This window comes from Gossypium arboreum, chromosome 1 (genome assembly GCF_025698485.1).
Source record: "Gossypium arboreum isolate Shixiya-1 chromosome 1, ASM2569848v2, whole genome shotgun sequence".
In the NCBI taxonomy this organism is placed as follows: Eukaryota; Viridiplantae; Streptophyta; class Magnoliopsida; order Malvales; family Malvaceae; genus Gossypium; species Gossypium arboreum.
The window spans coordinates 119,186,679-119,210,031 of record NC_069070.1 but is presented as its reverse complement, the minus strand read 5'-3'; the positions used below and the strand labels follow the sequence as shown (position 1 = coordinate 119,210,031).

Genomic DNA, 23,353 nt, shown 5'->3' with positions numbered 1-23,353 from the left:
CATCCACTTGCTTATTTCCTGTCTCTCATCTACCTCTATTTGGTAATCCATTCAACTTCTGCTGAGAATAAAAAATGAATCTTTTTTTTCTTTATTTTTGAACTTGGATTCAACTTTTCCTTTATTGTTTCTGTTACAAAATTCCTTTTATTTCTTTGTCCATCAAAGGTTCATGAAATGTATGTGACGAGATTGAGGAAGAAATTGGGGTTTGAGGAAATAATGCACAAAGAAACTAGACATGTCAACAACAAAATAATAATGTCAACATTCTCAAAAGCAACAACAATTATGTTTTAAAGAAGGAACTAGACATCACACTTAGAGTACAGAAACCATGAAAAACGAAATAAGATATCCAACATCCTCATCACAACAGATTCTTCTTTGATTCATTAGTAGCCTCTCCAATGCAATAACACGATTAAAAGTTATTGTAGCAGTAACTCTTATAAATATTAAAAAATTAACTTCCAAACACATCATGTCTAAATCTAAGTCAAGGTTGATCTAAACATGAAAATTCTAACCAACTCATCTCAATTCAATTCAACTAAATTGACACAAAAATCTATTTATATAATCTATTTTTAATTTATATATAATTTTAGTTATGATTTAAATTTATATATTTAATATTGAACAAATAGTCAAATTACAGAAAATTGGTAATTATGAACAATAACTTAACACATTGGTAATTAAAGAAAATACAAATATATATATAAGCTAAAAGGTGAGATAATGAAGTAAAATGTTTCTAACCTTATGCAATATTTGAACTCGCTATAGTAACATTATCCAACGGTGTACTTGTCTCATCATTAGAGTTCTCACAATTATGAACCTCCATTGATGTTTCAAGAGGAAGTTGATGGAATGGCTTAGGAGGCATCTCAAGGAGTTCAACATCAGATTCAAGCATCTTCAAGACTTTACTCATTGAAGGGCGATCAGAAGGTAGTAATTGTATACACCAAAAGGCTGTTATTATCATCTTCTTCACCATTACTTTTTCATCGTCAGAAACATATCCTAGCTCTATGTCCTCTCCTTGATCTAATCGGTCATAAATCCAAGATGGAAAATAGATCTGACTAGTGTGGTCAGCAAATGCATTCACATTCTTTCTCCTTCCTACCATTTCCACCAGTAACATTCCAAAACTATAAATATCGGCTTTGTATGAGATGCCTCCAAGATTTTTGTAAACCAATTCAGGAGCAATATATCCTATCGTTCCTCGTGCCGCAGTGAGAGAGACAATGCTATCATCTACTGAATACAATTTAGCAAGACCAAAATCGGAAACTTTTGGATTAAAATTCTCATCAAGAAGAATATTGTGTGGCTTGATATCAAAATGTAGGATTTGCATGTCACATCCTTGATGCAAGTAATGAATTCCTTGAGCCACCCCAAGCACAATATCAAACATTTTTTTCCAGCCCAAAGTGTTCTTATTTTCTTCTGTAAATATGATTTTATCTAAAGATCCATTAGACATGAAGTCATATACCAGAGCTTGCTTTGATCCCTCCACACAAAATCCAATAAGTTTTGCCACATTAGCATGATGAATTCTCCCAATAGAAGCAACTTCATTTATGAAATCTTGGCCATTACCTTTTGACTTACCCAACAATTTTATTGCCACTTGATGCCCACTACGAAGCTTTCCTTTAAACAACGAGCCATAACCCCTTCACCTAATTTATCTTTAAAATTTTGGTCATTTTTTAATTTCTTTAAAAGAATACCTTATTGGCACCAGATTATTTTGGCTTTGAAGGAACTCTTCGATCATATCATCCATAGATAAATGTCTTCTTCTCCATTTGTACGTAACAAGAGCAAGCAAACAAATTATCCCAGGAAACGACCTCAAAAAGATAACTCCACCTTTAAACAAGAACAATGTAACAAGTTGAAATTAATCAAATAATATATAACTTACATTCTCAGAAAAAAGTATATACCGTGATAGTTTTATCTTAACTAGTATTTGAGACTAGTCTATGGACTTAATCGAGAGTAGTCTGAATTATATGTTATGTTTTTGTCATTAGCAAGTATATCTCAACAAATTAAAATTCAGAATTTCAAACACAAAAGGAGTAAATTATGTAAAGTGGATACCAAATTATGTAAAGTGGATACCAATTATTCTAACCTCACGCATTGCAATAGATTTGAGAGGGTCATGACATTCACCCAAATTAACACATTCGTAACCCCATCCAATTAGCAAATTCTAAAGAAAGAACATGATTCTTAACCATGAAGGATACTCAACTGTTGTTTCTATTCATGCCAAATACACTTGAAGAAGGACAAATTAAAAATATAATAACCTTCAAATTTCATAAATGAAACAAAATCCTGAACCACCAAAAAGATGCAAGAGAACCCCCAAAAAACAGATTTGATAAATTCAAGAGCTAACTTTGTTGAATGTTTTAGCAATATGAATATCCACCAAACTTATAACCTGTGAACGTTCTAAACAATACCATTATGAAAACAAACTTAAGTAAAACTCTAACATCTTTCTTAACTTGACAAAAAATTTCTTTCATATAGAAGAAGATTGAATTCTGAATTCAAACTCCTTAAAGAGTGCCAGAGGTTTCTTAGTTTTGCAGTGAAATAAAATATAAACTTGCATAATATGATAGGCTCCTTATTCTTTTTTTTTTCCCCCAGAATATAGCCAATATTTTTTCTCAACTAGTGCTACAATTTGTATCTGTGCAAATGCAAATGTGCAAATCTAAAATTAAATATACCTGTTATTGCCAAACAGAGAATATAAGTTCCTGTAAAAAAACCACAAATAAAAACGAAATATAATTATTTCAAGAGAGCAACGAAATAGCAAAATCAAAGCACTTCTAATAAATTTTGGGATGCATACTTCTTGGTTGATACACTGAATCGTAGCCATGGAAAGGGAACCGTACAAAGCTGTCCATATAGTTTCCGAAGGCATATTTCAAGTCTGACAATCTGAATTATATATTCAACAAATCAAAGTAAAATTAATAAAGGAAAATAGGTGTACAAAAATCAATTGAATTTGAAGGTAATCTAAAACACTGTATTTTGTTTTGTGGTATATCTTATTCTAAATATTCCTTTATTTCATCCAATAAATTTTATTAAAACGTCAAGGGGAAACTGACCAAAAGGACATTCATACACCTAAATCACCAATAGCTCGACAACAAGTATGAAAAGTTAGAACTCTCATAAGAAAACAAATGAACAACACAACAAAACCAACCAAATCAAGGAACAAGACATTGAAGAAGAAACAAATCGCATCATCTATTCCATATTTTTAACCAACCGTATTCTAAAAACATTATACCAATTATTTACATAAAAAGTATGCAGCATCTTTTACAGTTTAAGAATTTTACATAACCAAAATTATTTTATATGATGAAAGTTGAGACAAATTTTATTCAAATTAACTAATCCAAAAATATATATTATAGCATTAAAGGATGTAATAGTGAATCATATTCATACATAATATTATGTTTTTTTTTATAATCATGCTGTTGTTTATATTAAGCACTTTTAAAACATTTATTTTATTTTATTTATCCATTATTTATTTTGAAAAGAAAGTTAAATTTAAGAATTATTTTTAATTATCATTAATATAATTAAAATTGCAATCAACCCATGAGACATTAGAAACTAAAAAGAAAAATGTTAGATTAATGATATTTACCTTTTCCACTGTCTTTTTTATAATTATTTTTAATGAAAAGTACTCATCTAAGCAATAAAATTGGAGGAAAACTCTTACATGGATTGAAAAGTTTCTTCTTGCGGCATAATTCTAAATCAAGGCCGTTCAATTCTATATCAAAGCCGAGTAATAGCATCTCGTAGATGTCCGAAGTAGACATGCCGCTGATATTGTCAACCATAATCGGAACCAGGGCATCGATTGTGCAAGATTCGCTGAAATTTCCAACCGGGGTTTGGCTATCTAAAAAATAAAAGTAGGAAGATATAGTGGGACAACGGGAGGCATTAATATACGAAGAAGAGTTCATCGGTTCCGAGCAGTTCACAAGAAACATGACGCTAGACGGAATACCCACCGTATAGGGTACTTTACAGGAGTCATCAACGAGAAAGGAATTGCGAGGAAGGGAGCAATTATCATCCTTGCTGAGATTTGCATCCATAGCTTGCATCGTTTCACATGAGATATTTTGGGATTCGAGATAATTTGGACCGAATTCGATCTTGCAAATATCATAAGAGATGTTTTGGACATAGAATCTCCCATACTTCATGACTAAATTGGTGTGGTTGTTATTGTCACACTCCAGTTCGAACCTATGGTCACCACAGTTGGAAGGTTGGGTTGTTAATCGAAAAGGGTAGCTGATGTTAACGTTTCCACACATTGTAGAGCCGCAATCGTTGTTTGTGTTTCTACCTATGCAAGCTTCTGGTAGTAGAAATAAAGCGATGACGGCCATAAGGCCAAACAATGGCAGTTGGGGTTTTGGTTTTGGCATGCTGCAATTTGGAAAGCGATTAAGAATGAACGAAGGCTAAAACATTAGCTTTGGGGTGGGGGGCAAAAATTAAAGCAAGTCCACATATTTGAAAACCCATATATATATTTTTTAAAAGACATTTATATTACATTTAATTTAATATTTAATAATTTATTATTTTTGGCTTTTATAAAGTCAAAAATCTGATCAGCCTCTAAATGTCTTTAAATTGACAAAATTTAAATATAAAATTTATAGATTAGCAGAAATTAATTTAAGAAAAAGTTGATTTGAGTATATAAAATATGCAAAATAAATATACTATCATTATAATAATTTTATATTCAAATGGTTTAATCTAACTAATTATTTTGAATTTCATTGTCAAGACTTGTAGGTGATAAAATATACAATTTATTATTGATTAATTTTAAAATTATTATTTGGTACATTATTAGTAAGATTAAGATGATCACATGTATGTGTCCATTTATTTATTTATAGATTTTAAATATAATTTAAAGGCCACTTGTTATTATTTAACTTTTGCTTGTGGAATTTTTCTTTCTATCAAATAATAATCCTTAAAATCATTATCTAAAAGGAGAAAGTAATAATATTAAAAAGCAACAAATCAATGAAACTCCGTTTTTTTTTTTGAATAAAAGTAAATGCAAGTATTAAGTCTTCTTTGAAACACAAAAAGACATTTAAGTCTGGTAAGAGCGACAACAACCTTTAATTAAACAAATATAATGATAAGAATATATATAATATACTATTTATCTACTTTTCTTTTGGACGTATAATACCAGATTATTTTGGCTTTGAAGGAACTCTTCGATCGTATCATCCATGGATAAATGTCTTCTTCTCCATTTGTACGTAACAAGAGCAAACAAACAAATTATCCCAGGAAATGACCTCAAAAAGATAATTCCACCTTTAAAGAAATACAATGTAATACATCAGTACTTGTGAAATTAATCAAATAATATATAACTTACATTCTCGAAATAGTATATAATGTGATAGTTTTATGCTGTTTTATAATTAACTACTACTTAAAAGAGGGGCATATTAATTTCACTTCTTTATGGAATTAATTTAGAAATAACAGTGATGCCTTGTGTTTACCCTTCTATACCAAATGAAAAACTTTGAAAGGTCATTGAGAACCCAGGAAAAATAATTCCGAATTATATGTTATGTTTTATATTCTAGCAGGTGCACCTCAACAAATTCAAACTTAGAACTGCACACACAAAGGAGTAAATCATTCAAATTGGATACCAATTATTCTAACCTCACCATGGTCTATGAAGGATACTCAACTTTTATATTCATGTCAAATATACTTGAAGAAGGACAAAGTACAAATATAATAACCTTCAATCTTTTTAAATGAAACAAAGTCTATAATCACCAAAAAATGCAAAACAACCACACAAAAAAAATGGATCGATTGAAGAGCTAACTTTGTTGAATGTTTTAGCAATATGAATATTCACCAAACTTACAACCTGTGGAAATTCTAAACAAGACCATTATGAACATAAACTTAACCAAAACTCCAACATCATTATTTACTTGACAAAAAAAATATTCTTTCGTATAACAGAAGAAAATTGTTTTCAGCATTCAAACTCCTTAAAGAATGCTGTAGATTCCTTAAAGAATGCTGTAGATTTCTTAGTTTTGCAGTGAAATTAAATATGAACTTGTATAGTATGATAGGCTCCGTATTCTTTTTTCCCCCCAAGAATATTGCTACTATCTTTTCTTAACTAGCGCTAGAATTTGTATCTGAAAAAATGCAAATCTGCAAATCCAAAATTAACAATACCTGTTATTGCCAAACAGAGAATATAAGTTCCTGTAAAAAAACCACGAATAAAAACGAAATATCATTATTTCAAGAGAGCAGCGAAATAGTAAAATCAAAGCACTTCTAAATTCTAATGAATTTTGGGAAGCATACTTCTTGGTATAGAATCATTGACATCGTAGTAGACATGGGGGCCACGGAAAAGGAAATGTACAAAGCTGTCCATATAGTTTCTAAAGGCAAATTTCAACCTTGAAAATCTGAATTATATATTCAACAAATCAAAGTAAAATTAATAAAGGGGTGTAAAGGAAAATTCCAAATTTGTGTAAAAAAAATCAATGGAAGGTAATTTAAAACATTATATTCTATTTTGAGGTATATGCTCAAAAATTTTAAAACAATTCTTTACATATTTTTGTTTTCAAAAGTATGCAACATGTATTACAGTATAAGAGTTTTAGGTAACAAAATTTATTTAATATAATGAAAGGTGAGACAAAATTTATTTAAATTAATTAATCCAAAAATATACATTATAGCATTAAAAGACTACGAAAAAGTAAACTCATCCACAACGGTGCAATATTTACGTACTACCAACTAAGTTGCGAAAAAAAGTAACGTAAAATAAAAGAAAAAATAAAGGTAGGTCATACAAAAAGCAAAGGCAGATGTTGTAACTAAAATTTCCAATATGATGCACACTCTAAATGCAAATTGAAATTATTGAACAAACTTACATTTCTTTTAACACATCTGGTTTATAACAGCTCTGGTACTGGCATCTACTCCATTTAACCCAAACACCTTCTAATAGTTTCTTGTAGATATCCGGCGTAGACATGCCTGTTATATTCTCAACCATAATTGGCGCCTCCGCTTCAATAGTGCAAGCTTGATTGAAATCAGATGGATGAGTTTTTGCATCTCAAAAATAGAAATGGGAAGTTGGAAGGGAAGAAGAGGTATTGGATTTGGTGGTACAACGAGAAGCCTCAATATAAAGTGATGAATTTATAGGTTCCGTACAATTCACAACATACATATAATAGTTATAATAGAGAGAACTAAGAGGAAGGGAGTTGCAATCATCCGTGTCCAAGCTTGTATCGACCATTTGTATTGTATAATTTTCATAAAAGATTTGTTGGACAAAGAATTTCCCTTCTCTTGCAACAACAGTGGTGCTATTGTTGTTCTCACACTCAAGTTCAAAGTCATAGAGACCACACTGGGGAGGTTGGTTTTTTAATCGGAATGGAAAACTGATATTCAAATTCCCACAGAAAGTAGAGTCGCAATCTTGGTTAATAAGTTGCCTAGCAAGACAAACACCAGGGAATAGAATTACAAATAAAGCAATATCGGGCATTAGGTGACCCAACAATGGCAGTTTTGATTTTAATTTGGGCATGCTAAAATTTTGGGTAGGGAAGAAGAACAACAATGAGGGTTAACGATTAAGTTTCTAACTAAACCAGGGAAATATATAAGAAAGCTTCAATGGGGACAGAAGATTTTGACTAGTCGTCAGCTTTAATTGGGATGAATATTTTATTTTCAATAAATTGTTATCACCTTTTATTCTTTTATCTTTTTTCTGGAAACACCTCAATCAAAGCACATCTAATTCCAAGGACAGAGCCATGGTTATCTCAAGCAAAAGAAAAAGAAGATTTTAATATTATTCAAAAATTTTAAATAAATTTGGACCATATACTTGTAGATCAACCTTTATCACCTTAATAAATTTCAATTACAATGAGGAGGACCAAGACAATGCATGTCTTAAGTCTTCTTTGAAACACAAAAACATTTAAGTGCAACAAGTGTTATCGCTTTGGTCCTTTTATGTTATGTAAGACAACTATTTGTTGGATATTTCTAAAAAAGAAGTTAATAGTTAGAACTGTCAAGCAAGGCGACTCAATGCCCAATTGTATAGATTTTTTTTATTTTATTCCACGAATACTTAACTACTTTTCAAATAGTTTTTAATATAATTACATGAATTTAAAATAAAAAATTAAATATAAGATATAAATTCTATCTATTTAAGTTTAAATTCAAAACTAAATTCTAATTCTGAATTTTAATTATCCAAAACACAATTGACTTAAATTCAAAAATACATGAAGAGACTTCGAATTCCGTTTCATTTTAAATGAAATCGGTTTAGTATAGTAATGTCTATGGGTCAGGTCAAGCCGGATCGAGATTCAGTTTCAAAAAATTTCCAAGTCCTGGTCTCTTTTTGATCCAACTCTCCCAAAAGCTCGCTTTTCATTCGAAAATATTAAAAATGTTTTTAATTGATATTTTATATATTTTTATAATTAAATTTAAATTTTAAAATATTTTTATTATTTAAATTGAAATATAAAAAATATTTATCCAAATCTGACCCAAATTGAGTTGGGCCGGGTGGGGGATCCGATCATGACAGGAAAGGAAAAAAGGAAAGACAAAGCTTAAACAAACATTCTTGACTTTGAAGAAACTCTTCGATCGCATCATTCATAAATAAATGTCTTCTTCTCCATTTATATGTAATAAGAGCAAGCAAACAAATTATCCTGAGGACAAACCTAACTCCTAAATTAAGAGAAATGCAATGTAAGACGTCAATACTTGTGAAATTAATCAAATAATATATAAATTATATTCTCAAAAAATATATAATGTGATAGTTTTATGCTGTTTTATAATTAACTGATAGTTTTATGCTGTTTTATAATTAACTACTACTTGAAAGAGGGGCATATTAATTTCACTACTTTATGGAATTAATTTAGAAATAACAGCGATGCCTTCTATTTACCCTTCTATACCAAATGGAAAACTTTGAAAGACCATGGAGAACCCAAGAAAAATAATTCCGAGTTATATGTTATGTTTTATAATCTAGCAGGTGCAACTCAACAAATTCAAACTTAGAACTTCACATACAAAAGAGTAAATCATTCAAATTGTATACCAATTATTGTAACCTCACCATGGTCCATGAAGGATACTCAACTTTTATATTCATGTCCAATATACTTGAAGAAGGACAAAGTACAAATATAATAACCTTCAATCTTTTTAAATGAAGCAAAGTCTTGAAGAGCTAACTTTGTTGAACGTTATAGCAATATGAATATTCACCAAACTTACAACCTGTGAAAGTTCTAAACAAGACCATTATGAACACAAACTTAAATAAAACTCGATCTTTCTTTACTTGACAAAAAAATATTCTTTCGTATAATAGAATATTGTTTTCAGCATTCAAACTCCTTAAAGAATGCTATAGATTTCTTAGTTTTGCAGTGAAATTAAATATAAACTTGTATACTATGATAGGCTCCTTATTCTTTTTTTCCCCCCAAGAATATTGCTAAAATCTTTTCTTAACTAGTGCTAGAATTTGTATCTGAAAAAATGCAAATCAACATATCCAAAATTAACAATACCTGTTATTCCCAAACAGAGAATATAAGTTCCTGTAAAAAAACCACGAATAAAAACGAAATATCATTATTGCAAGAGAGCAGCGAAATAGCAAAATCAAAGCACTTCTATTGAATTTTGGGAAGCCTACTTCTTGGTGGATCCCATGAAATGTTGTAGACATAGGGGCCATGGAAAAGGAAATTGACAAAGCTGTCCATATAGTTTCTGAAGGCAAATTTCAAGCCTGACAATCTGAATTGTCGAAACCCTTTTTAATTAAAAAAAATGGGGATCGACTTTCAAAAACAGAAATGGAGTCGCCACCAATCTTTTTTGTTTAGGTGTGATTGGATCACCAAGAAGTTTGGTCATTTTAATAAAACATTTTGGTGTAATAAAACAACGATTTTGGCCTACGAAATTTGAGAAAACGGGTTCGGGAATCGGTTACATATGAGGAAGGATTAGCACCCTCATTACGCCCAAAATTGATACCAAATTGATTAAATATTGTCCTTATGTCTGAGATTTAAAAGAGTTTTTAAAATGTGGTTTCTTTTATAATCATTTGAATAGCCCAAGTTGGTCATCAAAATTCTCTTGTTTTAGAGGAATACAGCATCACATCCAGCAGGATAGGACACGATCCTTTATACCCTCGAAAACACGATAAATTTCGACTTCCAAAAGTTTATATGTTGAAAATTACAAAAGGATGCCCAATTATTTAGTCCAACGAAAAACCGAAACCCAGCACGGTAGGGCACGATTCCTCGAATTTCCAAACATTGAATATGGTCTCGCTTTAGCATTTAGAAAAAACGAGTGAAATTCCAAAGGAATATTCGATTATTTTGAACAAACAGGAAATCGAAACCCAGCACGATAGGGCACTATTCCCCGAATTTCCAAACATCGAACACTGCCATGTTTTAGGGTTTGGAAAAACACAAGTAAAATTCTAAAGGAATTTTCAAATGAATAATTGTAAAACCAGCTTAAAACACATTAATTTGACTTAAAATAAAATGGAATAATTGCTTTTAAAAAGTTGAAAATTATGATGCAACATTTGTGGGCTAAAAGTAAAAATAAAAACATGGAATAATGTGCACACATACAATATTTGGTGCATGAATATAATATAGCTTTATTTAGCCAACTAACAAAACAAACAATTAAATATAATTAATCTAAGAAAAATGATTTTGCATTTTCAAGCATGGGTAGAGAACAATTGATATAATAATACAAAAAAATGAATAATCAATATGCAACAATGATATAATATAAAACAATCAACATAAAATGTATAAGACAAAATAGAAATTAGAAGCTAATGTGATACAAGACAATTTTAAAATAATGATGAATCGAGGAATATAATATACATAATACATGAATTGATGAGTTGATGAATTTGAAATAACTTATGTGTATATAAAACTAATAGAATATGAATGATTATTAAAATATATGTTGTGTGAAAAGAAATCTGAAATAAATAATTTATATAACATAATTTCATATAAAACAAATTAAATTAATTAATGATATGTACAGATAATATATATAAAGATACTAATATATGAAAGTATTTAAAGTAAATAAAATATACCATTTTAAATAAAATCCTTAATGGAGACAAATTATAAATAAATGAATTTAAAAAAATATACATATAAATATATATCATAAATTTTTAAAAATAATAATAATATAAAATCAATAATGCGTACTTAGAGTAAACATAATTTAATATAAGTATGTATAATAACATTAAATTAAATAACATGTAAATCTCTAAAACAACAATATATATATATATATATATATACATATATATATATATATATATATAAAAGAGGAATTTAAAATAGACAAATTAAAAAGGTAAAACAATTTTTAAGAAAAATACAACTGAAAATATGCAAATAATAAACTAATCTAATGTAAAAATTAACAAAATAGCACATTAACATAAAAATAAATGATAAACGAATTAGAAAAAAAATAAAAGAATCACATAAACTAGAAAGAACTTAATCAGAACAAAAACAAGATTAACAGATTAGTTTAAAAATAAATCCAATTATTAAAACAGAATTTAAAACCGTAACTAAATGCGCCCCAAAGAATAGGGACTAAAAATGAAAATATACCGAATCTCAAAGACACAATGCTTAAACATGGACTAAATTAATATTGAAATAAACTGTGAGGCACAAATTAAAATAAAAGGAAACTGGATTTGGGAGACCAGCAAATGCGGGGGGACTTGACGCGCAAATACCCCATTAAAAGATAAAACACGCGGATCCCATAGAAGGTAGGTCGGGTCACGCGGGTCGCCTCCATACAGCGCCGTTTCAGTGTTGGTGCCTTTGGTGCCAAAACGGCACCGTTTTGCACTGCTATAAAAACCATTTTTTTCTAAAAAAAATTCATTTTTGCTGTCTGTTTCTTTAAAAAACTTAAAAAGAACTCTCCCTTTCTCTGCTAGGGTTTTGAAACCCTAGCTTCTGCGCCGCCATCGTTGGTCCACCGCTCGTCCGCCATGGACGGTGGTCGGAGTTGCGTGAAAATGGGGTTTTTAACCCCCTTGTTTACAACCGCATTTGAAAGCCATGCCCTTTTTTAAGCCCCAAAAGAACGAGATGAGAAGGACCCTCCACCTTTCGGACTCGATTTCAACGGCGGAGAAGGGCCCCTCGGCGTCGCAAACACAGGGAAATCAGGTGAGTTTTCTTACTTTTTCACTCTTTGTTTGCTTGCTTTTAAAATAAACACACATAAAAAAAACGAACTAACAGAGATAAAAAAACACCTTGAGAATACTCAATTTTGAACACTATTTTTAGTATTTTTGATTTCTTCGTATGCTCTGTAATACAATCATTTTTTTCAAAAAATGCCCCCCGTATTACATTAGTTTTCTTTCGGTTTTATAGCCGATATATAAATCCCTATTTCACTGTTGTTTTCGCTACTGTTGCCTGCTCCATTGCTCTGCTCTATTTCCTTTCTTTTGTTTGCAGGTCTTTGAAAGTGATGGGACGGTGGCGTGCTGCAGGCGTGGCTAATAGAGTAGGTGGTCAGAAGGAGCAGTCGTACGGTGCACATGGGGCAACGGCGCTTGGTAGTCTAGGGTTTCTTTTCTGCTTTAGTTTTTGGGCTAGGTGGGCTATGTTTTTTTTAGGTTAGGGTTTGATTTTGCTTTGGGTTTGGGCTATTGTTATTAAGGCCCGGTCAAATTTGGGCCTCTACAGCTGCCCCTCTTTGCTCGTTGTCGTGTAACGAGAACATAGCAAAGACCTTAAGAGGGCCAAATTAGTCTCGACTTCTTTGGTGCTCCTCTTCTTCAAGTAGCCTTATTCTAACCCACTACAACTTCAGTGAGATAAGATTTGCAATATGGTAAATTTGAACCGACCTACTGCAACTTCAGAGGTATAGGACTTGTTACTCGTAGCTTTGACCTATTCCACTGCATCTTCCTGGAAATAAGATCCACTATCTTCATTCTGTTCCACTACAACTTTAGGGATATAAGACTTTAACTTCAACCTGCTTCACTGCTACTTTAGAAAGACAAGGTTTGCTATGATCTGCTCTACTGCAACTTCAGAGAGATAAGATCTGTAATTTATAACTTCAATCTGCTCCACTGCAACCTCAGGGAGATAAGATCTAACATGGTAGATTTGATCCGACCTACTGCAACTTCAGAGGTATAGGATTTGTAGCATTAATCTGCTCTACTGCAACTTCAGAGAGATAAGATTTGCTATCTTCAGTCTACTCACTGCAACTTCAGGGAGATAAGACTCATAACTTCAACTTGCTCCACTGCAACTTTAGGGAGATAAGGTTTGTGATTTGTAGCTTCAATCTGTTCCACTTTATCTTCAGGGAAATAAGATTTGCTATATTCAGGCTACTCCACTGCAACTTCAAGAAGATAAGACTTATAACTTCAACCTGCCCCACTGCAACTTTAGGGGGATAATGTTTGTGGCTTCAACCTACTCCATTACAACTTCAGGGAGATTAGGTAGATTTGATCCGACCTACTACAACTTCAGAGGTATAGGGTTTGTAGCTTTAATCTGCTCTACTGCAACTTCAGATAGATAAGATTTGCTATCTTCAGTCTACTCCACTGCAACTTCAAGGAGATAAGACTCGTAACTTCAACCTGCTCCACTACAACTTCAAGGAGATAAGGTTTGTGATTTGTAGCTTCAATCTGTTCCACTGTATCTTCAGGGAAATAAGATTTGCTATCTTCAGCCTACTCCACTACTGCTTAGGGAGATAGGATGGTGGCTTAAATCTGCCCCACTGCAACTTCAGAGAGACAAGGTTTGCTTTCTTCGATCTGTTCCACTGCAACTTCAGAGAGACAAGATCTGCAAATTCACCGATGTTACTACACCATCCTCTAGGGACATGATCTGTAGAATCAGTTTCATGTATCTATGCTTATGTCAAATAATTAGGATGCTATGATCGAAATGAATCAAATGCTCCTAACTAAATGTGATGCTTATGTCAAATAATTAGGATGCTATGATCGAAATGAATCAACTGCTCCTAACTAGATGTGTTATGATATATGAATGCAGGAATGAAAATGATCCTTCTTTTTTTTTAAAACAAAAGGCTTAAGGTATCATTGCTCGTTGCTCATCAGGACACTATCACTGACGTATTACGCTGCCATCTTGTTTGGCTAGTATTTTTGACAGAAAAGTCAAAGAAACAATCACATTCTGTTCAGCAAGCTTGCTCCGCTGTAATTTCAGAGTCCTTTCCACTGTACCTTTTGGGACATACAGTTTGTGCCTCCCACTGCAACTTCAAGGGAATAACATTTGGTTTCTTCCATCCAGTCTGCTGCAACTCAAAGGTATAGGATTTGTATCATCTTCAATCAATTTGATCTGTTACATCGTTCCTTGGGTGTAATGACCATATGTATATGTCTGATATTTGCATGAATGCAGAGTATAATTTTTCTTTTCCCAAGAATGATCCCCTTTTACACTTGGGTTGACATTGCTCATTATTTATCAATGTGGCGTCAGAGACGAAATACCCCTTTTTTTTGTGCAACTAATATCTTTAACAAAGAATCTGGAGAGATAGCCACAATTTAGACTCCTATCTCTCAAATATTTTCAACCCTTATGTCGAAACCATTCTTTTGAAAACGGGGATCGACTTTGTTTAAAAGTGAATATTAAAACGGGAGTCGCCACCAATCTTTTATCAGGTGTGATCGGATCACTTTTGTTTTAATAAATCAATTTTAGTTTACTAAAACAGGGCCTTTGGTCTACGAAACTTGATGAGTTCAGGAGTCAGTTACGTGCGAGGAAGGATTAGCACCCTCGACACGCCCAAAAATTGGTACCGAATTGATTAGTTAGTGTCTTAATGTCAAAATTAAAAATCGGGAAGGGACTGGAAATACGATCTTTTCTATTAATACTGATTTTAAAATTCTTGAATTGACTTAAATCGATTTGTTTAAAGATTTCCTTATCTTGAGATATCGGAGTATCACATCCCGTAAGTTAGGACACAATACCATAAATTCCCGAGCACAAGGTCGTCTTTTAATTTAAATTGGAAATCCGTGTATTTCAAAACTCAAAAGGATATTTAGCTATTTAGAACCAACGAGAGAACCGAAACCCCGTAAGTTAGGGCACAATTCTTCGATGTTCCAAAATGCGAAACATTACCTTATTTATTGAAATTAATTAAAACATGAGAAAAATATTCCTAAAGTGAGAAATTAAAATAGATAAACGACATAAAAAATGATATCATTAATGAAAAATATTAACATGGAATACTAGAATATTAGAATAACAATAATAATGATATTTACAAAAAGGAAAATAAAAACAAATCATGTACTAATAATAAAATAGGAAAAAAATGATATATTTGGTAATAATAATAATAATATGTACATAAAAACATATATATATATATATATATATGCATATAATAAAAGTATGTAATAATAATAATAATATCTACAATAAAAGAAAATATTAGGAAACTTACATAAAAATATATACATAAATTTTTTTTGCAACAATAATATAAAATAATGATATGTACAAAATATATATATATATGTATATAATATAGTTTAAAAATATATATATTAAATTGAAATAGGTAAATAATAATAAAAAGGTAAGAATATACCGAAGCCCCAATATTATGGATTACTGAAATTAATCTCTTTTCTTCTCGGGCTGTTGAAATGGGCCTTTGTGGGTGATCTTAACCGGAGCAGATTGCCGCCAATAGAGTCAGGTTGACCCGACCATTTTAAAATTTAAATTTTTTTTATTTTTTATTTTATTTTTTTTAAGACCAATTTTTATTTAGACCAATTACAAATAAAATCTACATAAAATATACAAAATCCAAATTACTTCAACCTAACATAAACCAATCTCAACCCACTAACTTAATAATCCAACACAACCAACCCAACCCACTAACTTAACATATCATCACCCAACCTACTAATTAACCCAAACTAAATTTAACCCATCAAACCTTACATAAACCAACCCATTAACTAAAATATTTCTTTTTTTAATACTAAACCCCCTCCCCAAAACAAACAAATCTCCAGCAGCAAACAAAGAAAGAAAGAAGAGATCCAAGCTTCAAGCCGCCGAACCCCTCTTTCTCCTTCCACCGTGCGCGCCACCAACAGCCATCGTATGCGCCGCATGAAATCAAGCTACGGGTAGTTGAGGTTTGGGTTTTGGGGTGGCTTATAATCGATTGGCTCGGGTATTTAGAGTGGGTTTCGATTTGGGAGCTTGGTTGTGGTGTTAATGGTGGTTAGTCCTTGGTTGCTTGGTTGCTTGCTTGGATATTGAAGTTTTTCTTGCTTAGATTCTTTGAATGTTCCTTTTTTGGGTTTTTTTTGCTGGAAATTTTTTGCTGGAATTTTTTTTTCTTTTTTCTCAAATGGGAGAATCCCTTCTTTTTGGTGTGGTCTCTTCCTTTATTTCTACCCTTTTGCTTCTTTTTTATGCCATTTGCAAGTAGTGGGTGAAGAAGGAACAACCACCCATGTTTTTGGCCTGAAAATCTGGGAAGTGGTTGCCCAAAATCACGTAATCTGTCTGAAAGACCAAATCACAAATGCAGCAAAACTTCTGGGGCTAAATGTAATTTTTAAAAAATTTAGGGTTAAAATGTAATTTAAGGAAAGTTTAGGGGTCTAAGTGAAATTTAAAGAAAAGTTTAGGGGTCAAAATGTAATTTTTTTTATTTTTTTATTTTTTTTGAAATTTTGTAAATTAAACACGAATTCTAGTCGGACAAAAATTTAATGCTTACAGCTGCCCCTCTTTGCTCATCATTGTGAAACAAGGATAATGCAAAGACTTAAAAGCACTAAATTTTGTTCAAATGTCCAATCTTTATTCTTTATTGAAAAACAAGAAATTGAAAATAGCTCGGGATGCTACCCGAAGTTTAACTCACCTCTCGAATTATGAGTTGATTTTGTAAAAAAGCCAAAAAATTGAAAATACCTCAACGTGTGACCTGAAGCTTAACTCACCTCTCGCAATATGAGTTAATTTTTTTTTTGAAAAACAGAAATTGAAAAATACCTCGGCGTGTGACCCGAGGTTCAACTCATCTCTCGCAATGAGTTGATTTTTTTTTTTGAAAAACAGAAATTGAAAATACCTCAGTGCGTGATTTGAGGCTCAACTCACCTCTCGTAATATGAGTTGATTTTTTTGAAAAACAGAAATTAAAAAATACCTCGACGCGTGACCCGAGCCTCAACTCATCTCTCGCAATATGAGTTGATTTTTTTTTTGAAAAACAGAAATTGAAAAATATCTCGGTGTGTGACCTGAGGCTCAACTCACCTCTCACAATATGAGTTGATTTTTTTGAAAAATAGAAATTAAAAATAGAATTTGAAAAGACCTCGGCATGTGGTCCGAGACTCAACTCATCTCTCGCAATATGAGTTGATTTTTGACGAACAGAAATTGACAATACCTCAGCATATGAGCCAAGGCTCAACTCACCTCTCACAATATGAGTTGATTTTGTTTGAAAAATAGAAATTAAAAACAGAATTTGAAAAGACCTCGGCATGTGGCCCGAGACTCAACTCACCTCTGACAATATGAGTTGATTTTTGACGAACAGAAATTGAAAATACCTCAGCGTGTGAGCCAAGGCTCAACTCACCTCTTGCAATATGAGTTGATTTTTTTGACGAACAGAAATTGAAAATAGATTTTGAAAATACCTCGACATGTGACCCGAGGCTCAACTCACATCTCGCAATGTGAGTTGATTTTTTTGAAAAATATAAATTGAAAAAATACCTCAGTGTGTGATCTGAAGCTCAACTCACCTCTCGTAATATGAGTTGATTTTTTTGAAAGACAGAAATTGAAAATAGCTCAGCGCGTGAGCCAAGGCTCAACTCACCTCTCACAATATGAGTCGATTTTTTTTTAAAGGCAAAAATTGAAAAATAGAAATTGAAAATACCTCGGCGTGTGACCTGAGGCTCAACTCGCCTCTCGCAATACGAGTTGGTTTTTTTGACAACAGAAATTGAAATTACCTCAGCGTGTCCTGAGGCTTAACTCACCTCTTGAATATGAGTTGATTTTTTTTTTTTGAATGATAAAAATTGAAAATAACTCAGCATGTCTTGAGGCTCAACTCATTTCTCTCAATATGAGTTGATTTTTTTTTTTGAAAAACAGAAATTGAAAATACCTCAGCATGTCTTGAGGCTCAACTCATTTCTCGCAATATGAGTTGAATTTTGAAAACAGAAATTGAAATTACCTCAACGTGTCTTGAGGCTCAACTCATTTCTCGCAATATGAGTTGAATTTTGAAAACAGAAATTGAAATTACCTCAACGTGTCTTGAGGCTCAACTCATTTCTCGCAATATGAGTTGATTTTTGAAAAACATAAATTGAACAGAAATTGAAAATACCTCAACATGTCTTGAGGCTCAACTCACCTCTCTCAATATGATTTGATTTTTTGAAAAGCAGAAATTGAAAATACCTCAATGTGTCTTGAGGCTCAACTCATTTATCGCAATATGAGTTGAATTTTGAAAACAGAAATTGAAATTACCTCAACGTGTCTTGAGGCTCAACTCATTTCTCGCAATATGAGTTGAATTTTTGAAACAGAAATTGAAATTACCTCAACGTGTCTTGAGGCTCAACTCATTTCTCACAATATGAGTTGAATTTTGAAAATAGAAATTGAAATTACCTCAACGTGTCTTGAGGCTCAACTCATTTCTCGCAATATGAGTTGATTCTTGAAAAACATAAATTGAACAGAAATTGAAAATACCTCAACGTGTCTTGAGGCTCAATTCATCTCTCGCAATATGAGTTGATTTTTTGAAAAGCAGAAATTGAAAATACCTCAATGTGTCTTAAGGCTCAACTCATTTCTCGCAATATGAGTTGAATTTTGAAAACAGAAATTGAAATTACCTCAACGTGTCTTGAGGCTCAACTCATTTCTCGCAATATGAGTTGAATTTTTGAAACAGAAATAAAAGCATCAAAATACCAAAACATGTTATCTGGTAGAACTCAGGTGTCTTTTCCTTTAATTTAGTACATCTATCATCACGTCCTCTCGCTCTACTGGAGTACCTGTAGATGTCATGCATAACGTTATCTTGATATGCATATGTTTGTCTTAAATGCCTTTATGCCTACATGATTATGCTATGCGCCTTTGGCATGTTTCTCTTATCTCCTTTTTCGTCACGATTTTTTTGTGATGACCTACATTCATTTCTTCGGCTCTTGACTTTCTATTTAGGCCCTGTACCTATCCTCAAGCTTTACAAGTAATCAACGTTTCTCAGATGCCCCTGGTTGAACTTTTTCCTTATCTTGAGACTCTTGTACTTATCAAATTCTTATCTGGGTAATGCTCAACATTTCTTTTGTCTAGAGTATGTCATTTCACTATTTATCATTTAAATAAACCACATAATGAGATACATGAAAATGGTCAGGTAGGGGTAAAGGGACACCTCACATTTATTTATTTCAAATGTAGTAAACAAAGAAAATTAACCAATGATAGTGAAAAAGTGTCATAAAGAGAAAAGGGATCGCATTCAACGGATACAAATGCCCTAGATATTCAATACATGAACTCTTTCACGTTTCTTATCAAGAATCTTTTCAAGCATGGCTTCTTGCGTAGAAGATTTCGAGCTATTGAAAAATGCTTCAAATACTGTAGTCTCACTATTCGACCCAGCGTTCAAAATGCCTTGCTTTTTAAGCCAGTGCTTGCTTCATTAGAATGCCCTTTCGGGTTTTCATCCTAATCTTTTGTGTTAATCAAGATGCCCTTTTCGGGTTTTCACCTTGATTTTTTTTTAAGATGCCCTTTTTCGGGTTTTCATCTTGATTTTTTTTAGGCATAATATTTCTTCACAGCATCTGAGTTCATTGGATTCGGTAACTCTTTCCCATCCATCTCAGTGAGAATCAAAGCTCCACCCGAGAATGCCTTCTTTACGACGTATGGTCCTTCCCAATTCGGTGTCCATTTCCCTCGCAGGTCTCTTTGTATTAGGAGAATCTTTCTCAACACGAGTTCTCCTTCGTGGAATTCTCTTGGCCGTACCTTCTTATCATGAGCCGCGATCATTCTCTTCTGGTACATCTGTCCATGACAAATTGCCTTTAGACGTTTTTCTTCGATGAGGTTTAACTGGTCGTATCGAGCTCAAACCCATTCTGCTTCCTCTAATTTTGACTCCATTAAGACTCGTAGAGAGGGAATCTCAACTTTGATAGGTAGCACAGCTTCCATTCCATAGACTAGAGAGAAGGGGGTTGCCCCCGTAGATGTCCGCACAGATGTGCGATATGCATACAAAGCAAATGGTAGCTTCTCGTGCCAGTCTTTATATGTCTCGGTCATTTTCCCAATGATCTTCTTAATGTTCTTGTTCGCCGCTTCAATAGCTCCGTTCATCTTTGGGTGAGAGGGCGAGGAGTTATGATGCTTTACTTGAAATTGCTCACACACTGCTTTCATCATCTTGTTGTTCAGATTCAATGCGTTATCTGAAATGATTCTTTCAGGCAAACCATATCGACAAATGATTTCCTTTTTTAAAAACCTGCAAACTGCGGTCTTCGTCACGTTGGCAAACGAAGCGGCTTCTATCCATTTTGTGAAGTAATCAATAACCATAAAAATGAATCGGTGTCCATTAGAAGCTTTTGGGGTAATTAGCCCTATAACATCTATGCCCCACATAGAAAAAGGCCACGGAGAAGTCATGACATGCAGGGGTAAAGGGACTACATGAATCTTATCACCATAAATTTGACATTTGTGGCATTTTCTTGCATAACTAATGCAGTCACTTTCCATCGTTAGCCAGTAATAACCGAGTCTCATAATCTTCCTAGTCATAGTGAAACCATTGGCATGCGTTCCACAAGTTCCTTCATGGACATCTTCAAGTATTTTTCTAGTTTCAGCATCACCCACGCGTCTCAATAGCACTTGATCTTTTCCTCTTTTGTATAGGATGTCCCCGTCAAGAACGAATCCAGGTGTCATTCTTCTAATTGTTCTTTTGTCTTTCTCATTTGCTTGTTCGGGATACCTTTGATTCTTGATATATTCTAAGACATCATGGAACCATGGTCGTCCATCTGGCTCTTTTTCAATGCTGAAACAATGTGCAGGGACTTCATATATGCTCATTTGAAGAGGCATTATTTCTGTTTCTCTGTTTGCTTTGAACATTGAAGCCAAAGTGGCTAGGGCATCAGCCAATTGGTTTTCTTCTCGTGGGAAGTAATTAAAAGTTATTTCTTTGAATTCTTTAATCAGCTCTGCCACTAGATCACTGTATTTAACCAATTTCAAATCCCTCACTTCCCAATCTCCACGGATTTGGTAAATCACCAATGCTGAGTCTCCATAAACCTCTAAAGTTTTGACGTTTCGTTCAATAGCTGCACAAAGTCCCATGATACAGGCCTCATATTCTGCTATGTTATTGGTACAGAAGAAATTTAGCCTGGCAGTGAACGGATAATGATTCCCGTCTGGTGAGACTAGGATTGCTCCAATTCCATGCCCCAAAGCATTCGACGCACCATCAAAACTCATCTTCCATGGCTTCTCTTTTGATGACTCGAATTCCTTTTCTGTGATGCACATTAAGTCTTCATCTGGGAAATCGAATCTCAAGGGCTCATATTCCTCTGTCGTTGGAGTCGCTAAGAAATCAGCTATTGTACTCCCTTTTATCGACTTCTGATTTACATAGGCAATGTCGTATTCCAATAGGAGGATATGTCATCGTGCCATTCTTCCTGAGAGTGCAGGTGATTCCATCATGTACTTTATTGGGTCCAGCTTTGAAATTAACCATGTTGTATGATACAACATATATTGCCTGAGTCTCCGAGCTACCCAAACTAGAGTGCAACAGTATTTTTCAATAGACGAATACTTTACCTCGTATTCAGTGAACTTTTTGCTGAGGTAGTAGATCGCCTTTTCTTTCTTTCCTGACTCGTCATGCTGCCCCAGTACGCAACCCATTGAATTTTCGAACACTGTCAGATACAAAATTAATGGTCTTCCCGGAGTTGGCGGTACTAGTACTAGAGGACTAGACAAATATTATTTTATCTTATCAAAGGCCACCTGGCATTCCTCATTCCATTCTCCCGGGTTATGTTTTCGAAGAAGCCGAAAGATTAGGTCGCATTGGTTAGTAAGCTGAGCGATGAATCGGGCGATGTAGTTTAACTTCCCTAAAAATCCTCTGACTTCCTTTTGCGTGCGCGGAGGTGGTAACTCTTGAATGGATTTTATTTTATTTGGATCAACCTCGATACCTCTTTCACTGACAATGAAGCTCAACAATTTTCCCGAGGTAGCCCCAAACGTACATTTGGCCGGATTAAGCTTTAGCTGGAACTTTCTCAGTCTATCGAACAACTTCTTCAGGTTCACTACATGCTCTTCTTCCCCTCGGGATTTAGCAATCATATCGTCGACGTAGACCTCTATTTCTTTATGCATCATGTCATGGAATAACGTCACCATAGCCCTCTGATATGTTGCCCCTGCATTCTTTAACCCAAAAGGCATCACCTTGTAGCAGAATGTTCCCCACATCGTTATGAAGGTAGTTTTCTCCATATCTTAGGGGCCATTTTGATCGATTGTACCCGAGAATCCATCCATGAAGGAAAACAATGAATGTTTTGCTGTGTTATCCACCAACGTATCAATGTGTGGTAAGGGAAAATTATCTTTAGGACTTGCTCGGTTCAAGTCACGATAATCCACGCACATTCGTACTTTACCATCTTTCTTTGGTACCGGGACTATGTTAGCCACCTATTCTGGATATTTGGAAGCTTGTAAGAAACCCGCATCGAATTGCTTTTTGACCTCTTCTTTGATCTTCAACAGCATCTCAGGTC

The 23,353-nt window shown here is 33.3% G+C and overlaps 1 pseudogene; it reads right to left on the bottom strand.

Annotated features, from left to right (window-relative positions):
- Positions 1 to 605: 605 nt before the first annotated feature.
- The window catches only part of LOC108481697 (rust resistance kinase Lr10-like), a 101,496-nt pseudogene continuing 78,748 nt past the window's right edge, over positions 606 to 23,353 (bottom strand).